Genomic DNA, 20,779 nt, shown 5'->3' with positions numbered 1-20,779 from the left:
CAATTGGTCACAGTGCAGGCCACTGTTTCCAACATGCAAATGCTCACAGTGAAGGCCTAAGTTACTGATAATCAACTGGTCACAGCGCAGGCCTGTGTTTCCGTTCCTCAACAGGTCACAGTGCCGGCCTGTGTTTCCAACATGCAACTGCTCACAGTGAAGGCCTAAGTTACTGATAATCAACTGGTCACAGAGCAGGCCTGTGTTTCCATTTCTCAACAGGTCACAGTGCAGGCTTATGTTTCTATCATTCAACTGGTCACAGTGCAGGTCTGTGTTTGTATCATTCAATTGGTCACAGTGCAGGCCTGTGTTTCCAACATGCAACTGCTCACAGTGAAGGCCTAAGTTATTGATAATCAACTGGTCACAGTGCAGGCTTATGTTTCTATCATTCAATTGGTCACAGTGCAGGCCATTGTTTCCAACATGCAACTGCTCACACTGAAGGCCTAAGTTACTGATAATCAACTGCTCACAATGCAGGACTGTGTTTCCATCATTCAACTGGTCTCAATGAAGGCCTGTGTTTCCATCATTCAACTTGTCACAATGCAGGACTGTGTGTACATCAGTCAAATGGTTACAGTGCAGGCCAGCTTTTCCATCATTCAACTGGTCATAGGGCAGACTTATGTCTCTATCATTGAACTGGTCTCAGAGCAGGCTAGTGCTTCTGTCATTCAAATGGAAACAGTGCAGGCCTCTGTATCCATCATTCAACTTGTCACAGTGGAGGCTTGTATTTCTATCATTCAACTGGTCACAGAGCCTCCAGTGTTTCCACCTTTCAACGTGTCACAATGCAGGGCTGTTGTTCCATCATTCAACTGGTCACAGCGCAGGCCAGTGTTTCCATCATTCAACTGGTCACAGCGTAGGCCAGTGTTTCCATCAATCAACTAGTTTCAGTGCAGGCCTATGGGTCCATCATTCAATTGGTCACAGTGCAGGCCAGTGTTTCCATCATTCAACTGGCCCCAATGAAGGCCTGTGTTTCCATCATTCAACTCGTCACAATGCAGGACTGTGTGTACATCAGTCAAATGATTACAGTGCAGGCCAGTTTTTCCAGCATTCAACTAGTCATAGGGCAAACTTATGTCTCTAACATTGAACTGGTCAATGTGCAGGCCAGTGCTTCTGTCATTCAAAGGTTAACAGTGCAGGCCAGTGTTCCTATCATTTAACTGGTCTCAATGCAGGCCAGTCTTACTATCATTCAAATGGCCACAGTGCAGGCCTATGTATTCATAATTCAACTGGTCTCAGTGGAGGCATCATTCAACAGGTCACAGCACAGGCCATTGTTTCCATTATTCAACTGGACACAGCGCAGGCCAGTGTTTCCATCAATCAACTAGTCTCAGTGCAGGCTTATAGTTCTATCATTCAACCGGTTGCAGTGCAGGCTCTTGTTTCTATAATTCTAGTAGTCAAAGTACAGGCCCATGTTTCTATCATGCACTTGGTCACAATGAAGGAATAAGTTACTATCACTCAACTGGTCACATACAGCACTGTGTGCACAGCATTCAAATGGTTCGAGTGCAGGCCAGTTTTTCCATCATGCAACTACTCAGAGGGCAGCCTTATGTCTCAATTAATCGATTCGTCACATAGCAGGCCAGTGTTTCTATCAATCAAAGGGTCACGATGCAGATCAGTGTTCCTATCGTTCAACTGGTCACAGTGCAGGCCTCTGTTTCCAGCATTCATCTGGTCCCAGTGAAGGCCAGTGCTTCTGTCATTCAACTGGTCACAGTGCAGGCCAGTGTTTCTATCATGCAACTGGTCACAGTACAGGCCTGTGTTCCTTTTATACAACTGGACACAGTGCAGGCCTATGTTTCCATCATTCAACTCGTCACAATGCAGGGCTGTGTGTACATCAGTCAAATGGTTATAGTGCAGGCCAGTTTTTCTAACATTCAACTGGTCATAGGGCAGCATTATGTTTCTATCAATGAACTGGTCACAGTGCAGGCCAGTGCTTCTCTCATTCAAAGGATAACAGTGCAGGCCAGTATTCCTATCATTCAACTGGTCTCAATGCAGGCCAGTCTTACTATCATTCAAATGGCCACAGTGCAGGCCTATGTATTCATAATTCAACTGGTCTCAGTGGAGGCATCATTCAACAGGTCACAGCACAGGCCAGTGTTTCCATTATTCAACTGGACACAGCGCAGGCCAGTGTTTCCATCAATCAACTAGTCTCAGTGCAGGCTTATAGTTCTATCATTCAACCGGTTGCAGTGCAGGCTCTTGTTTCTATAATTCTAGTGGTCAAAGTACAGGCCCGTGTTTCTATCATGCACTTGGTCACAATGAAGGAATAAGTTACTATCACTCAACTGGTCACATACAGCACTGTGTGCACAGCATTCAAATGGTTCGAGTGCAGGCCAGTTTTTCCATCATGCAACTACTCAGAGGGCAGCCTTATGTCTCAATTAATCGATTCGTCACATAGCAGGCCAGTGTTTCTATCAATCAAAGGGTCACGGTGCAGATCAGTGTTCCTATCATTCAACCGGTCACAGTGCAGGCCTCTGTTTCCAGCATTCATCTGGTCGCAGTGAAGGCCAGTGCTTCTGTCATTCAACTGGTCACAGTGCAGGCCAGTGTTTCTATCATGCAACTGGTCACAGTGCAGGCCTGTGTTCCTTTCATTCAACTGGACACAGTGCAGGCCTGTGTTTCCATCATTCAACTGGTCACATTGCAGGCCTGTGTTTCCATCATTCAACTCGTCACAATGCAGGGCTGTGTGTACATCAGTCAAATGGTTATAGTGCAGGCCAGTTTTTCTATCATTCAACTGGTCATAGGGCAGCATTATGTTTCTATCAATGAACTGGTCACAGTGCAGGCCAGTGCTTCTCTCATTCAAAGGATAACAGTGCAGGCCAGTATTCCTATCATTCAACTGGTCACAGTACAGGCCTGTGTAATCATCATTCAACTGGTCTCAGTGGAGGCATGAGTTTCTATCATTCAGCTGGTCACAATGCAGGGCTGTGGTTCCATCAGTCAACTGGTCACAGCGCAGGCCAGTGTTTCCATCAATCAACTAGTCTCAGTGCAGGCCTATGGTGCTATCATTCAACTACTCACAGTGCAGGCCTGTGTTTCTATCATTCAACTACTCACAGTCCAGGCCAGTGTTTCTATCATTCAAGTGAACACAGTGCAGGCCACTGTTTCCATAATTCAACTGGACACTGCGCAAACATGTGCTTATATCATGCAACTGGTCACAGTGCAGGTATGTGTTTCCATCATTCAACTCGTCACAATGCAGGACTGTGTGCAGATTAGTCAAATGGTTACAGTGCTGGCCAGATATTCCATCAGTCAACTGGTCTTAGGGCAACATTATGTCTCTATCATTGAACTGGTCACAGTGCAGGCCAGTGCTTCTGTCATTCAACTGGTCACTGAGTAGCCCTGTGTGTCAATCATTCAACGGGGCACAGTGAAGGCCAGTGTTTCCATCATTCAATTGGTCACAGTGCAGGCCAGTGTTCTTATCAATCAACTGGTCACTGAGTAGCCCTGGGTGTCAAACATTCAAGGTGGCACAGTGAAGGCCAGTGTTTTCATCATTCAAATGGTCACAGTGCAGGCCTGTGTTTTTATCATTCAACTGGGCAACAGTGCAGGGCAGTGGTTCCATCAATCAACTAGTCTCAGTGCAGGCCTATGGTTCTATCAATCAACTACTCACAGTGCAGGCCAGTGTTTCTATCATTCAACTACTCACAGTGTAGGCCAGTGTTTCTATCATTCAAGTGAACACAGTGCAGGCCACTGTTTCTATAATTCAACTTGAAACTGCGCAAACATGTGTTTACATCATGCAACTGGTCACAGTGCAGGTATGTTTTTCCATCATTCAACTCGTCACAATGCAGGACTGTGTGCCAATTAGTCAAATGGTTACAGTGCAGGCCAGATATTCCATCAGTCAACTGGTCTTAGGGCAGCATTATGTCTCTATCATTGAACTGGTCACAGTGCAGGCCAGTTCTTCTGTCATTCAACTGGTCACTGAGTAGCCCTGTGTGTCAATCATTCAACGGGGCACAGTGAAGGCCAGTGTTTCCATCATTCAATTGGTCACAGTGCAGGCCAGTGGTCTTATCAATCAACTGGTCACTGAGTAGCCCTGTGTGTCAATCATTCAAGGGGACACAGTGAAGGCCAGTGTTTCCATCATTCAATTGGTCACAGTGCAGGCCACTGTTTCCATAATTCAACTGCTCACAGCACAGGCATGTGTTGCCATTCCTCAACAAGTCACAGTGCAGGCTTATGTTTCTATCATTCAACTGCTCACAGTGCAGGCCACTTTTTCCATAATACAACTGGTCACAGCGCAGGCCTGTTTTTCCATCATTCAACTGGTCACAGTGCAGGCCAGTGTTTCTATCATGCAACTGGTTACAGTACAGGTCTGTGTTCCTTCCATTCAACTGGACACAGTTGCAGCCAATATTTCCATCATTCAACTGGTCACAGTGCAGGCCGGTGTTCCCATCATTCAACTCTCACTGCAGGCCAGTGTTTCTATCATGCAACTGCTCACAGTGAAGGCCTAAGGTACTGACAATCAACTGGTCACAGTGCAGGCCAGTGTTTCTATCATTCAACTGCTCACAGTGAAGGCCTAAGTTACTGACAATCAACTGGTCACAGTGCTGGCCTGTGTTTCCATCATTCAACTGGTCACAGTTCAGGCATGTGATTCCATCATTCAACTCGTAACAATGCGGGACTGTGCGTACAGCATTCAGATAGTTAGAGTGCCGGCCATTTTTTCGATCATACGACTGGTCATAGAGTAGCCTTATGTATCTATCATTCAACTGGTCAAAGTGCAGGCCAGTGTTTCTATCAATCAATGGGTCACAGTGTAGGCCAGTTTTCCTATCATTCAACTGGTCAGATTGCAGTCCTGTGTTTGCATCAATCAACTGGTCACAGTGCAGGCCTGTGTTTTTATCATTCAACTGGGCAACAGTGCAGGGCAGTGGTTCCATCATTTAGCTGGTCACAATGAAGGCCTGTCTTTCTATCATTCATCTGGTCCCAGTACAGGCGTGTCTTTTTATCATTCAACTAGGCATAGTGCCAGCCAATATTTCCATCATTCAACTGGTCACAGTGCTGGCCAGTGTTGCTATAATGCAACTGGTCACAGTGCAGTCCTAAGTTACTATCACTCAGCTGGTCACAGTGCAGGCCTGTGTTTCCATCCATCAACTGGTCACAGTGCAGGCCTGTGTTTCTATCATTCAAGTGAACACAGTGCAGGCCACTGTTTCCATAATTCAACTGGACACTGCGCAAACATGTGTTTACCTCAAACAACTGGTCACAGTGCAGGTATGTGTTTCCATAATTCAACTCGTCACAATGCAAGACTGTGTGCACATTAGTCAAATGGTTACAGTGCAGGCCAGATATTCCATCAGTCAACTGGTCATAGGGCAGCATTATGTCTCTAACTTTGAACTGGTCACAGTGCAGGCAAGTGCTTCTGTCATTCAAAGGGTAAAAGTGCAGGCCAGCGCTCCTATCATTCAATTGGTCAAAGTGCAGGCCAGTGTTCTTATCAATCAACTGGTCACTGAGCAGCCCTGTGTGTCAATCATTCAACTGGTCACAGTGCAGGCCAGTGTTTCTATCATTTAATTGGTCACAGTGTAGGCCTCTGTTTCCATAATTCAAATGCTCACAGCGCAGGCATGTGTTTCCATTCCTGAACTGGTCACAGTGGAGGTCTGTGTTTCCATTCCTCAACCGGTCACAGTGCAGGCCTCTGTTTCCATAATTCAACTGCTCACAGCGCAGGCATGTGTTTCCATTCCTCAACTGGTCACAGTGCAGGCTTATGTTTCTATCATTTAACTGGTCACAGTGCAGGTCTGTGTTTCTGTATTCAATTGGTCACAGTGCAGGCCACTGTTTCTAACATGCAACTGCTCACAGTGCAGGCCTGTGTTTCAATCATTCATCTTGTCACAATGGAGGACTGTGTGTACATCAGTCAAATGATTACAGTGCAGGCCAGTTTTTCCATCATTCAACTAGTCACAGTGTAGAGCAGTGTTCCTATCAATCACATGGTCACACTGCAGGCCAGTGTTCCTATCATTCAACTGGTCACAGTGCAGGCCTCTGTTTCCAGCATTCATCTGGTCCCAGTGAAGGCCAGTGCTTCTGTCATTCAACTGGTCACAGTGCAGGCCAGTGTTTCTATCATGCAACTGGTCACAGTGCAGGCCTGTGTTCCTTTCATTCAACTGGACACAGTGCAGGCCTGTGTTTCCATCATTCAACTGGTCACAGTGCAGGCCTGTGTTTCCATCATTCAACTCGTCACAATGCAGGGCTGTGTGTACATCAGTCAAATGGTTATAGTGCAGGCCAGTTTTTCTATCATTCAACCGGTCATAGGGCAGCATTATGTTTCTATCAATGAACTGGTCAGAGTGCAGGCCAGTGCTTCTCTCATTCAAAGGATAACAGTGCAGGCAAGTTTTTCCATCATACAACTACTCAGAGGGCAGCCTTATGTCTCAATCATTCGATTCGTCACATAGCAGGCCAGTGTTTCTATCAATGAAAGGGACACGGTGCAGATCAGTGTTCCTATCATTCAACTGGTCACAGTGCAGACCTCTGTTTCCATCATTCATCTGGTCCCAGTGCAGGCCTGTGGTTTTATCAATCAACTGGGCACAGTGCAGGCCAGTGTTTCCATCATTCAACTAGTCACAGTGCTGCCCACTGTTCCCATCATTCAACTGGTCACAGTGAAGGCCAGTGCTTCTATCACTCAATTGGTCACAGTGCAGGCCACTGTTTCCATCAAACAACTGGTCACAGCGCAGGCCAGTGTTTCTATCATGCAACTGCTCACAGTGAAAGCCCAATTTACTGACACTCAACGGGGCACTGTGCAGGACTGTGTGCCCATAATACAACTGGTCACAGCGCAGGCCTGTGCTTCCATCATTCAACTGGTCACAGTGCAGGCCAGTGTTTCTATCATGCAACTGGTCACAGTGCAGGCCTGTGTTCCTTTCATTCAACTGGACACAGTTGCAGCCAATATTTCCATCATTCAACTGGTCACAGTGCAGGCTGGTGTTCCCATCATTCAACTGGTCACACTGCTGGACAGTGTTTCTATCAGGCAACTGCTCACAGTGAAGGCTTAAGTTACTGACACTCAACTGGTCACAGAACAGGCCTGTGTTTCCTTCATTCAACTGGTCACAGTGCAGGCCTGTGTTTCCATCATTGAACTCGTCACAATGCAGGGCTCTGTGTACATCAGTCAAATGGTTACAGTGCAGGCCAGTTTTTCCATCATTCAACTGGTCATAGGGCAGCATAATGTCTCTATCATTGAACTGGTCACAGTGAAGGCCAGTGTTTCTATCATTCTACTGGTCAAAGTACATGCCCTTGCTTCTATCATGCACCTAGTCACAGTGAAGGAATAAGTTACTATCACTCAACTGGTCACAGTACAGCACTGTGTGCACAGCATTCAAATTGTTAGAGTGCAGGCCAGTTTTTCCATCATGCAACTATTCAGAGGGCAGCCTTATATCTCAATCATTCAATTGGTCACAGAGCAGGCCAGTGTTTCTATCAATCAAAGGCTCACGGTGCAGACCAGTGTTCCTATCATTCAACCGATCACAGTGCAGGCACTGTTTCCATCATTCATCTGGTCCCATTGCAGGCCAGTGTTTTTATCAATCAACTGGCCACAGTGCAGGCCAATGTTTCCATCATTCAAATGGTCACAGTGAAGACCAGTGCGTCTGTCATTCAACTGGTCAAAGTGCAGAGCAGTGTTTCTATCATGCAAATTTTCAGAGTGCAGGCCTAAGTTAATATCACTCAACTGTTCACAGTGAAGGCCTATGTTTCTATCATTCAACTGGTCGCAATGCAGGTCACTGTTTCCATAATACAACTGGTCACAGCGCAGGCCTGTTTTTCCATCATTCAACTGGTCACAGTGAAGGCCTGTGTTTCCATCATTCAACTGGTCACAGTGCAGGCCTGTGTTCCTTTCATTCAACTGGACACAGTTCCAGCCAGTATTTCCATCATTCAACTGGGTCACAGTGCAGGTCGGTGTTTCCATCATTCAACTGGAAAGAGTGCAGGCTAGTGTTTCTATCAGGCAACTGCTCACAGTGAAGGCCTAAGTTACTGACACTCAACTGTTCACAGTGCAGGCCTGTGTAAGCATCATTCAACTGGTCTCAGTGGAGGCCTGTGTTTCCATCATTCAACTGGTCACAATGCAGGGCTGTGGTTCCATCATTCAACTGGTCACAGCGCTGGCCAGTGTTTCCATCAATCAACTAGTCTCAGTGCAGGCCAGTGTTTCTATCATTCAACTGCACACTGAGCAAACATGTGTTTATATCATGCAACTGGTCACAGTGCAGGTATGTGTTTCCATCATTAAACTCGTCACAATGCAGGAGTGTGTGCACATTAGTCAAATGGTTACAGTGCAGGTCAGATATTCCCTCAGTCAACTGGTCATAGGGCAGCATTATGACTCTATCATTGAACTGGTCACAATGCAGGCCAGTGCTTCTGTTATTCAAACGGTAACAGTGCAGGCCAGTGTTCTTATCAATCAACTGGTCACTGAGTAGCCCTGTGTGTCAATCATTCAACTGGGCACAGTGCAGGCCAGTGTTTCCATCATTCAATTGGTCACAGTGCAGGCCACTGTTTCCATAATTCAACTGCTCACAGCGCAGGCATGTGTTTCCATTCCTCAACTGGTCACAGTGCAGGCTTACGTTTCTATCATGCAACTGCTCACAGTGAAGTCCTAAGTTACTAACACTCAATTGGTCACAGTGCTGGCCTGTGTATCCATCATTCAACTGGTCTCAGTGGAAGCATGTGTTTCCATCAATCAGTTAGTCCCAGTGCAGGCCTCTGTTTCCATAATTCAACTGTTCACAGTGCAAGCATGTGTTTCCATCCATCAACTGGTCACCGTGCAGGTCTGTGTTACTGTCATTCAATTGGTCACAGTGCAGGCCAATGTTTCTAACATGCAACTGCTCACAGTGAAGGCCTAAGTTACAGATACTCAACTGGTCACAGTGCAGGACTGTGTTTCCATCATTTAACTGGTCCCAATGAAGGCCTGTATTTTTATCAATCAACAGGGCACAGTGCAGGCCAGTGTTTCCATCATTCAACTGGTCACAGTGAAGGCCAGTGCTTCTGTCATTCAACTGGTCACAGTGCAGGCCAGTGTTTCTATCACTCAATTGGTCACAGTGCAGGCCACTCTTTCCATAATACAACTGGACACAGTTCCAGCCAATATTTCCATCATGCAACTGGTCACAGTGCAGGCCGGTGTTTCCATCATTCAACTGGTCACGGTGCTGGCCAACGTTTCTATCATGCAACTGCTCACAGTGAAACCCAATTTACTGACACTCAACGGGGCACAGTGCAGGACTGTGTGCCCATAATACAACTGGTCACAGCGCAGGCCTGTGTTTCCATCATTCAACTGGTCACAGTGCAGGCCAGTGTTTCTATCATGCAACTGGTCACAGTGCAGGCCTGTGTTCCTTTCATTCAACTGGACACAGTTGCAGCCAATATTTCCATCATTCAACTGGTCACAGTGCAGGCTGGTGTTCCCATCATTCAACTGGTCACAGTGCTGGACAGTGTTTCTAACATGCAACTGCTCACAGTGAAGGCTTAAGTTACTGACACTCAACTGGTCACAGAACAGGCCTGTGTTTCCTTCATTCAACTGGTCACAGTGCAGGCCTGTGTTTCCATCATTCAACTAGTCGCAGTGCTGCCCAGTTTTCCCATCATTCAACTGGTCACAGTGAAGGCCAGTGCTTCTGTCATTCAACTGGTCACAGTGCAGGCCAGTGTTTCTATCAATCAACTGGTCACAGTGCAGGACTGTGTTTCCATCATTCAACTGATCTCAATGAAGGCCTGTGTTTCCATCATTCAACTTGTCAGAATGCAGGACTGTGTGTACATCAGTCAAATGGTTACAGTGCAGGCCAGTTTTTCCATCACTTAACTGGTCATAGACAGACGTATGTCTCTATCATTGAACTGGTCACAGTGCAGGCCAGTGCTTCTGTCATTCAAAGGGTAACAGTGCAGGCCAGTGTTCCTATCATTCAAATGATCACACTGCAGGCCAGTGTTCCTTTCATTCAAATGGACACAGTGCAGGCCTGTGTATCCATCATTCAACTGGTCACAGTGGAGGCAGGTGTTTCCATCATTCAACTCTCACTGCAGGCCAGTGTTTCTATCATGCAACTGCTCACAGTGAAGGCCTAAGGTACTGACAATCAACTGGTCACAGTGCAGGCCAGTGTTTCTATCATTCAACTGCTCACAGTGAAGGCCTAAGTTACTGACAATCAACTGGTCACAGTGCTGGCCTGTGTTTCCATCATTCAACTGGTCACAGTTCAGGCATGTGATTCCATCATTCAACTCGTAACAATGCGGGACTGTGCGTACAGCATTCAGATAGTTAGAGTGCCGGCCATTTTTTCGATCATACGACTGGTCATAGAGTAGCCTTATGTATCTATCATTCAACTGGTCAAAGTGCAGGCCAGTGTTTCTATCAATCAATGGGTCACAGTGTAGGCCAGTTTTCCTATCATTCAACTGGTCAGATTGCAGTCCTGTGTTTGCATCAATCAACTGGTCACAGTGCAGGCCTGTGTTTTTATCATTCAACTGGGCAACAGTGCAGGGCAGTGGTTCCATCATTTAGCTGGTCACAATGAAGGCCTGTCTTTCTATCATTCATCTGGTCCCAGTACAGGCGTGTCTTTTTATCATTCAACTAGGCATAGTGCCAGCCAATATTTCCATCATTCAACTGGTCACAGTGCTGGCCAGTGTTGCTATAATGCAACTGGTCACAGTGCAGTCCTAAGTTACTATCACTCAGCTGGTCACAGTGCAGGCCTGTGTTTCCATCCATCAACTGGTCACAGTGCAGGCCTGTGTTTCTATCATTCAAGTGAACACAGTGCAGGCCACTGTTTCCATAATTCAACTGGACACTGCGCAAACATGTGTTTACCTCAAACAACTGGTCACAGTGCAGGTATGTGTTTCCATAATTCAACTCGTCACAATGCAAGACTGTGTGCACATTAGTCAAATGGTTACAGTGCAGGCCAGATATTCCATCAGTCAACTGGTCATAGGGCAGCATTATGTCTCTAACTTTGAACTGGTCACAGTGCAGGCAAGTGCTTCTGTCATTCAAAGGGTAAAAGTGCAGGCCAGCGCTCCTATCATTCAATTGGTCAAAGTGCAGGCCAGTGTTCTTATCAATCAACTGGTCACTGAGCAGCCCTGTGTGTCAATCATTCAACTGGTCACAGTGCAGGCCAGTGTTTCTATCATTTAATTGGTCACAGTGTAGGCCTCTGTTTCCATAATTCAAATGCTCACAGCGCAGGCATGTGTTTCCATTCCTGAACTGGTCACAGTGGAGGTCTGTGTTTCCATTCCTCAACCGGTCACAGTGCAGGCCTCTGTTTCCATAATTCAACTGCTCACAGCGCAGGCATGTGTTTCCATTCCTCAACTGGTCACAGTGCAGGCTTATGTTTCTATCATTTAACTGGTCACAGTGCAGGTCTGTGTTTCTGTATTCAATTGGTCACAGTGCAGGCCACTGTTTCTAACATGCAACTGCTCACAGTGCAGGCCTGTGTTTCAATCATTCATCTTGTCACAATGGAGGACTGTGTGTACATCAGTCAAATGATTACAGTGCAGGCCAGTTTTTCCATCATTCAACTAGTCACAGTGTAGAGCAGTGTTCCTATCAATCACATGGTCACACTGCAGGCCAGTGTTCCTATCATTCAACTGGTCACAGTGCAGGCCTCTGTTTCCAGCATTCATCTGGTCCCAGTGAAGGCCAGTGCTTCTGTCATTCAACTGGTCACAGTGCAGGCCAGTGTTTCTATCATGCAACTGGTCACAGTGCAGGCCTGTGTTCCTTTCATTCAACTGGACACAGTGCAGGCCTGTGTTTCCATCATTCAACTGGTCACAGTGCAGGCCTGTGTTTCCATCATTCAACTCGTCACAATGCAGGGCTGTGTGTACATCAGTCAAATGGTTATAGTGCAGGCCAGTTTTTCTATCATTCAACCGGTCATAGGGCAGCATTATGTTTCTATCAATGAACTGGTCAGAGTGCAGGCCAGTGCTTCTCTCATTCAAAGGATAACAGTGCAGGCAAGTTTTTCCATCATACAACTACTCAGAGGGCAGCCTTATGTCTCAATCATTCGATTCGTCACATAGCAGGCCAGTGTTTCTATCAATGAAAGGGACACGGTGCAGATCAGTGTTCCTATCATTCAACTGGTCACAGTGCAGACCTCTGTTTCCATCATTCATCTGGTCCCAGTGCAGGCCTGTGGTTTTATCAATCAACTGGGCACAGTGCAGGCCAGTGTTTCCATCATTCAACTAGTCACAGTGCTGCCCACTGTTCCCATCATTCAACTGGTCACAGTGAAGGCCAGTGCTTCTATCACTCAATTGGTCACAGTGCAGGCCACTGTTTCCATCAAACAACTGGTCACAGCGCAGGCCAGTGTTTCTATCATGCAACTGCTCACAGTGAAAGCCCAATTTACTGACACTCAACGGGGCACTGTGCAGGACTGTGTGCCCATAATACAACTGGTCACAGCGCAGGCCTGTGCTTCCATCATTCAACTGGTCACAGTGCAGGCCAGTGTTTCTATCATGCAACTGGTCACAGTGCAGGCCTGTGTTCCTTTCATTCAACTGGACACAGTTGCAGCCAATATTTCCATCATTCAACTGGTCACAGTGCAGGCTGGTGTTCCCATCATTCAACTGGTCACACTGCTGGACAGTGTTTCTATCAGGCAACTGCTCACAGTGAAGGCTTAAGTTACTGACACTCAACTGGTCACAGAACAGGCCTGTGTTTCCTTCATTCAACTGGTCACAGTGCAGGCCTGTGTTTCCATCATTGAACTCGTCACAATGCAGGGCTCTGTGTACATCAGTCAAATGGTTACAGTGCAGGCCAGTTTTTCCATCATTCAACTGGTCATAGGGCAGCATAATGTCTCTATCATTGAACTGGTCACAGTGAAGGCCAGTGTTTCTATCATTCTACTGGTCAAAGTACATGCCCTTGCTTCTATCATGCACCTAGTCACAGTGAAGGAATAAGTTACTATCACTCAACTGGTCACAGTACAGCACTGTGTGCACAGCATTCAAATTGTTAGAGTGCAGGCCAGTTTTTCCATCATGCAACTATTCAGAGGGCAGCCTTATATCTCAATCATTCAATTGGTCACAGAGCAGGCCAGTGTTTCTATCAATCAAAGGCTCACGGTGCAGACCAGTGTTCCTATCATTCAACCGATCACAGTGCAGGCACTGTTTCCATCATTCATCTGGTCCCATTGCAGGCCAGTGTTTTTATCAATCAACTGGCCACAGTGCAGGCCAATGTTTCCATCATTCAAATGGTCACAGTGAAGACCAGTGCGTCTGTCATTCAACTGGTCAAAGTGCAGAGCAGTGTTTCTATCATGCAAATTTTCAGAGTGCAGGCCTAAGTTAATATCACTCAACTGTTCACAGTGAAGGCCTATGTTTCTATCATTCAACTGGTCGCAATGCAGGTCACTGTTTCCATAATACAACTGGTCACAGCGCAGGCCTGTTTTTCCATCATTCAACTGGTCACAGTGAAGGCCTGTGTTTCCATCATTCAACTGGTCACAGTGCAGGCCTGTGTTCCTTTCATTCAACTGGACACAGTTCCAGCCAGTATTTCCATCATTCAACTGGGTCACAGTGCAGGTCGGTGTTTCCATCATTCAACTGGAAAGAGTGCAGGCTAGTGTTTCTATCAGGCAACTGCTCACAGTGAAGGCCTAAGTTACTGACACTCAACTGTTCACAGTGCAGGCCTGTGTAAGCATCATTCAACTGGTCTCAGTGGAGGCCTGTGTTTCCATCATTCAACTGGTCACAATGCAGGGCTGTGGTTCCATCATTCAACTGGTCACAGCGCTGGCCAGTGTTTCCATCAATCAACTAGTCTCAGTGCAGGCCAGTGTTTCTATCATTCAACTGCACACTGAGCAAACATGTGTTTATATCATGCAACTGGTCACAGTGCAGGTATGTGTTTCCATCATTAAACTCGTCACAATGCAGGAGTGTGTGCACATTAGTCAAATGGTTACAGTGCAGGTCAGATATTCCCTCAGTCAACTGGTCATAGGGCAGCATTATGACTCTATCATTGAACTGGTCACAATGCAGGCCAGTGCTTCTGTTATTCAAACGGTAACAGTGCAGGCCAGTGTTCTTATCAATCAACTGGTCACTGAGTAGCCCTGTGTGTCAATCATTCAACTGGGCACAGTGCAGGCCAGTGTTTCCATCATTCAATTGGTCACAGTGCAGGCCACTGTTTCCATAATTCAACTGCTCACAGCGCAGGCATGTGTTTCCATTCCTCAACTGGTCACAGTGCAGGCTTACGTTTCTATCATGCAACTGCTCACAGTGAAGTCCTAAGTTACTAACACTCAATTGGTCACAGTGCTGGCCTGTGTATCCATCATTCAACTGGTCTCAGTGGAAGCATGTGTTTCCATCAATCAGTTAGTCCCAGTGCAGGCCTCTGTTTCCATAATTCAACTGTTCACAGTGCAAGCATGTGTTTCCATCCATCAACTGGTCACCGTGCAGGTCTGTGTTACTGTCATTCAATTGGTCACAGTGCAGGCCAATGTTTCTAACATGCAACTGCTCACAGTGAAGGCCTAAGTTACAGATACTCAACTGGTCACAGTGCAGGACTGTGTTTCCATCATTTAACTGGTCCCAATGAAGGCCTGTATTTTTATCAATCAACAGGGCACAGTGCAGGCCAGTGTTTCCATCATTCAACTGGTCACAGTGAAGGCCAGTGCTTCTGTCATTCAACTGGTCACAGTGCAGGCCAGTGTTTCTATCACTCAATTGGTCACAGTGCAGGCCACTCTTTCCATAATACAACTGGACACAGTTCCAGCCAATATTTCCATCATGCAACTGGTCACAGTGCAGGCCGGTGTTTCCATCATTCAACTGGTCACGGTGCTGGCCAACGTTTCTATCATGCAACTGCTCACAGTGAAACCCAATTTACTGACACTCAACGGGGCACAGTGCAGGACTGTGTGCCCATAATACAACTGGTCACAGCGCAGGCCTGTGTTTCCATCATTCAACTGGTCACAGTGCAGGCCAGTGTTTCTATCATGCAACTGGTCACAGTGCAGGCCTGTGTTCCTTTCATTCAACTGGACACAGTTGCAGCCAATATTTCCATCATTCAACTGGTCACAGTGCAGGCTGGTGTTCCCATCATTCAACTGGTCACAGTGCTGGACAGTGTTTCTAACATGCAACTGCTCACAGTGAAGGCTTAAGTTACTGACACTCAACTGGTCACAGAACAGGCCTGTGTTTCCTTCATTCAACTGGTCACAGTGCAGGCCTGTGTTTCCATCATTCAACTAGTCGCAGTGCTGCCCAGTTTTCCCATCATTCAACTGGTCACAGTGAAGGCCAGTGCTTCTGTCATTCAACTGGTCACAGTGCAGGCCAGTGTTTCTATCAATCAACTGGTCACAGTGCAGGACTGTGTTTCCATCATTCAACTGATCTCAATGAAGGCCTGTGTTTCCATCATTCAACTTGTCAGAATGCAGGACTGTGTGTACATCAGTCAAATGGTTACAGTGCAGGCCAGTTTTTCCATCACTTAACTGGTCATAGACAGACGTATGTCTCTATCATTGAACTGGTCACAGTGCAGGCCAGTGCTTCTGTCATTCAAAGGGTAACAGTGCAGGCCAGTGTTCCTATCATTCAAATGATCACACTGCAGGCCAGTGTTCCTTTCATTCAAATGGACACAGTGCAGGCCTGTGTATCCATCATTCAACTGGTCTCAGTGGAGGCAGGTGTTTCCATCATTCAACTGGTCACATTGCAGGCTGGTGTTCCCAACATTCAACTGGTCACCGTGAACGCCAGTGCTTCTGTCATTCAACTGGTCACAGTGCATACCTGTGTTCCTATCATTCAACTGGTCGCAGTGCAGTCCCTTGTTTCTATCATTCTACTGGTCAAAGAACAGGCCCGTGCTTCTATCATGCGCCTGGTCACAGTGAAGGAATAAGTTACTATCACTCAACTGGTCACAGTACAGCACTGTGTCCACAGCATTCAAATGGTTAGAGTGCAGGCCAGTTTTTCCATCATGCAACTATTCAGAGGGCAGCATTATATCTCAATCTTTCAATTGGTCACAGAGCAGGCCAGTGTTTCTATCAATCAAAGGGTCACGGTGCAGACCAGTGTTCCTAACATTCAACTCGTCACAATGAAGGACTCTGTTTCCATCATTCATCTCGTCCCAGTGCAGGCCTGTGTTTTAATCAATCAACTGGCCACAGTGCAGGCCAGTGTTTCCATCATTCAACTAGTCGCAGTGCAGCCCAGTGTTCCCATCATTCAACTGGTCACAGCGAAGGCCAGTGCTTCTGTCATTCAACTGGTCAAAGGTCAGGCCAGTTTTTCTATCACTCAGTTGGTTACAGTGCAGGCCACGGTTTCCATAATACAACTGGTCACAGCGCAGGCCTGTTTTTCCATCATTCAACTGGTCACAGTGCTGGCTAGTGTTTCTATCATGCAACTGGTCACAGTGCTGGCCAGTGTTTCTATCATGCAACTGGTCACAGTGCAGGCCTGTGTCCTTTCATTCAACTGGACACAGTTCCAGCCAATATTTCCATCATGCAACTGGTCACAGTGCAGGCCGGTTTTTCCATCATTCAACTGGTCACAGTGCTGGCCAGTGTTTCTATCATGCAACTGCTCACAGTGAAAGCCCAATTTACTGACACTCAACTGGTCACAGTGCAGGACTGTGTTTACATCATTCAACTGGTCACAGTGCAGGCCTGTGTTTCCATCATTCAACACGTCACAATGCAGGGGTGTGTGTACATCAGTCAAATGGTTACAGTGCAGGCCAGTTTTTCCATCATCCAACTGGTCATAGGGCAGCATTATGTCTCTATCATTGAATTGGCACAGTGCAGTCAAGTGCTTCTCTCATTCAAAGGGAAACAGTGCAGCCCAGTATTCCTATCATTCAACTGGACACAGTTCCAGCCAGTATTTCCATCATTCAACTGGAAACAGTGCAGGCCAGTGTTTCTATCATGAAACTGCTCACAGTGAAGGGCTAAGTTACTGAAACTTAACTGGTCACAGTGTAGGCCTGTGTAAGCATCATTCAACTGGTCTCAGTGGAGGCATGTGTTTCTATCATTCAGCTGGTCACAGCGCAGTCCAGTGTTTCCATCATTCAACTGGTCACAGTACAGGCCAGTGTTTTTATCATGCAACTGCTCACCATGAATGCCTAAGTTACTAACACTTAACTGGTCACAGTGTAGGCCTGTGTTTCCATCATTCAACTCATCACAACATAGGACTGTGTGTACATCTGTCAAATGGTTACAGTGCAGGGGAGTTATTCCATCATTTAACTGATCATAGGGCAGCATTATGTCTCTGTCATTGAACTGGTCACAGTGCAGGCCAGTGCTTCTGTCATTCAAAGGGTAACAGTGCAGGCCAGTGTTCCTATCATTCAACTGGTCACATTTCAGTCCAGTGTTCCTATCAAGCAGCTGGTCACACTGCAGGGCAGTGTTCCTATCATTTAAATGGATACAGTGCAGATTGTGTATCCATCATTCAACTGGTCTCAGTGGAGGCAGGTGTTTCTATCATTCAACTGGTCACAGAGCCTCCAGTGTTTCCACCATTCAACTGGTCGCATTGCAGGTCTGTGGTTCCATCAATCAACTGGTCACAGCGCAGGCAAATGTTTCCATCAATCAACTAGTCTCAGTGCAGGCCTCTGGTTCTATCATTCAACCAATCACAGGGCAGCCCTGTGTTTCCAGCATGCAATTGGTCGCAATGAAGGCCTGTGTTTCCATAATTCAACTGTTCATAAGGCAGGCTAGTGTATCTATCATTCAACTGTTCACAGTGAAGGCTTGAGTTTGCATAATTCAACTGTTCACAGCGCAGGCATGTGTTTCCATCATTCAACTGGTAACAGTGCGGGACTGTTTGTACAGCATTCAAATTGTTAGAGCACCGGCCAGATTTCCATCATACGACTGGTCATAGGGGAGCCTTATGTATCTATCATTCAACTGGTCGCAGTGCAGTCCTGTGTTTTTATCATTAAACTGGGCACAGTGTAGGCCTGTGTTTCCATCATTCAACTGGTCACAATGAAGGCCTATCTTTCTTTCATTCATCTGGTCCCAGTGCAGTTCTAAGTTACTATCACTCAGCTGGTCACAGTGCAGGCCAGTGTTCCTATCAATCAACCGGTCATTGAGCAGCCCTGTGTGTCAATCATTCAACTGGGCACAGTGAAGTCCAGCGTTTCCATCATTCACCTGGTCGCAGTGCAGCCCAGTGTTCCCATCATTCAACTGGCCACAGCGAAGGCCAGTGCATCTGTATTTCAACTGGTCACAGTGAAGGCCAGTGTTTTTATTTATCAACTGGTCACAGTGCAGGCCAGTGTTCCTATCATTCAAATGGACATAGTGCAGGCCTAAATTACTATCACTCAACTGGTCACAGTAAAGGCCGGTGTTTCCATCCATCAACTGGTCACAGTGCAGGCTTATGTTTCTATCATTCAACTGGCCATAGTGCAGGTCTGTGTTTCTATCATTCAATTGGTCACAGTGCAGACCACTGTTTCTAATGTGCAACTGCTCACAGTGAAGACCTAAGTTACTAACACTCAACTGGTCACAGTGCAGGACTGTGTTTCCATCATTCAACTGATCTCAATGAAGGCCTGTGTTTCCATCATTCAACTTGTCAGAATGCAGGACTGTGTGTACATCAGTCAAATGGTTACAGTGCAGGCCAGTTTTTCCATCATTTAACTGGTCATAGACAGACGTATGTCTCTATCATTGAACTGGTCACAGTGCAGGCCAGTGCTTCTGTCATTCAAAGGGTAACAGTGCAGACCAGTGTTCCTATCATTCAAATGATCACACTGCAGGCCAGTGTTCCTTTCATTCAAATGGACACAGTGCAGGCCTGTGTATCCATCATTCAACTGGTCTCAGTGGAGGCAGGTGTTTCCATCATTCAACTGGTCACATTGCAGGCTGGTGTTCCCAACATTCAACTGGTCACCGTGAACGCCAGTGCTTCTGTCATTCAACTGGTCACAGTGCATACCTGTGTTCCTATCATTCAACTGGTCGCAGTGCAGTCCCTTGTTTCTATCATTCTACTGGTCAAAGAACAGGCCCGTGCTTCTATCATGCGCCTGGTCACAGTGAAGGAATAAGTTACTATCACTCAACTGGTCACAGTACAGCACTGTGTCCACAGCATTCAAATGGTTAGAGTGCAGGCCAGTTTTTCCATCATGCAACTATTCAGAGGGCAGCATTATATCTCAATCTTTCAATTGGTCACAGAGCAGGTCAGTGTTTCTATCAATCAAAGGGTCACAGTGCAGACCAGTGTTCCTAACATTCAACTCGTCACAATGAAGGACTCTGTTTCCATCATTCATCTCGTCCCAGTGCAGGCCTGTGTTTTAATCAATCAACTGGCCACAGTGCAGGCCAGTGTTTCCATCATTCAACTAGTCGCAGTGCAGCCCAGTGTTCCCATCATTCAACTGGTCACAGCGAAGGCCAGTGCTTCTGTCATTCAACTGGTCAAAGGTCAGGCCAGTTTTTCTATCACTCAGTTGGTTACAGTGCAGGCCACGGTTTCCATAATACAACTGGTCACAGCGCAGGCCTGTTTTTCCATCATTCAACTGGTCACAGTGCTGGCCAGTGTTTCTATCATGCAACTGGTCACAGTGCTGGCCAGTGTTTCTATCATGCAACTGGTCACAGTGCAGGCCTGTGTCCTTTCATTCAACTGGACACAGTTCCAGCCAATATTTCCATCATGCAACTGGTCACAGTGCAGGCCGGTTTTTCCATCATTCAACTGGTCACAGTGCTGGCCAGTGTTTCTATCATGCAACTGCTCACAGTGAAAGCCCAATTTACTGACACTCAACTGGTCACAGTGCAGGACTGTGTTTACATCATTCAACTGGTCACAGTGCAGGCCTGTGTTTCCATCATTCAACACGTCACAATGCAGGGGTGTGTGTACATCAGTCAAATGGTTACAGTGCAGGCCAGTTTTTCCATCATCCAACTGGTCATAGGGCAGCATTATGTTTCTATCATTGAACTGGTCAAAGTGCAGGCAAGTGCTTCTCTCATTCGAAGGGTAACAGTGCAGCCCAGTGTTCCTATCGATCAACAGGTCACAGTGCAGGCCAGTGTTCCTATCAATCAACTGGTCACACTGCAGGCCAGTGTTCCTATCATTCAAATGGACACAGTGCAGGCCCGTGTATCCATCATTCAACTGGTCTCAGTGGAGGCATGTGTTTCTATCATTCAACTGGTCACGGAGCCTCCAGTCTTTCCACCATTCAACTGTTCACAATGCAGGACTGTGGTTCCATCATTCAACTGGTCAC

The sequence above is a fragment of the Carcharodon carcharias genome, chromosome 9 (assembly GCF_017639515.1).
Source record: "Carcharodon carcharias isolate sCarCar2 chromosome 9, sCarCar2.pri, whole genome shotgun sequence".
Classification (NCBI taxonomy): Eukaryota; Metazoa; Chordata; class Chondrichthyes; order Lamniformes; family Lamnidae; genus Carcharodon; species Carcharodon carcharias.
This window is presented reverse-complemented; position numbering follows the sequence as displayed.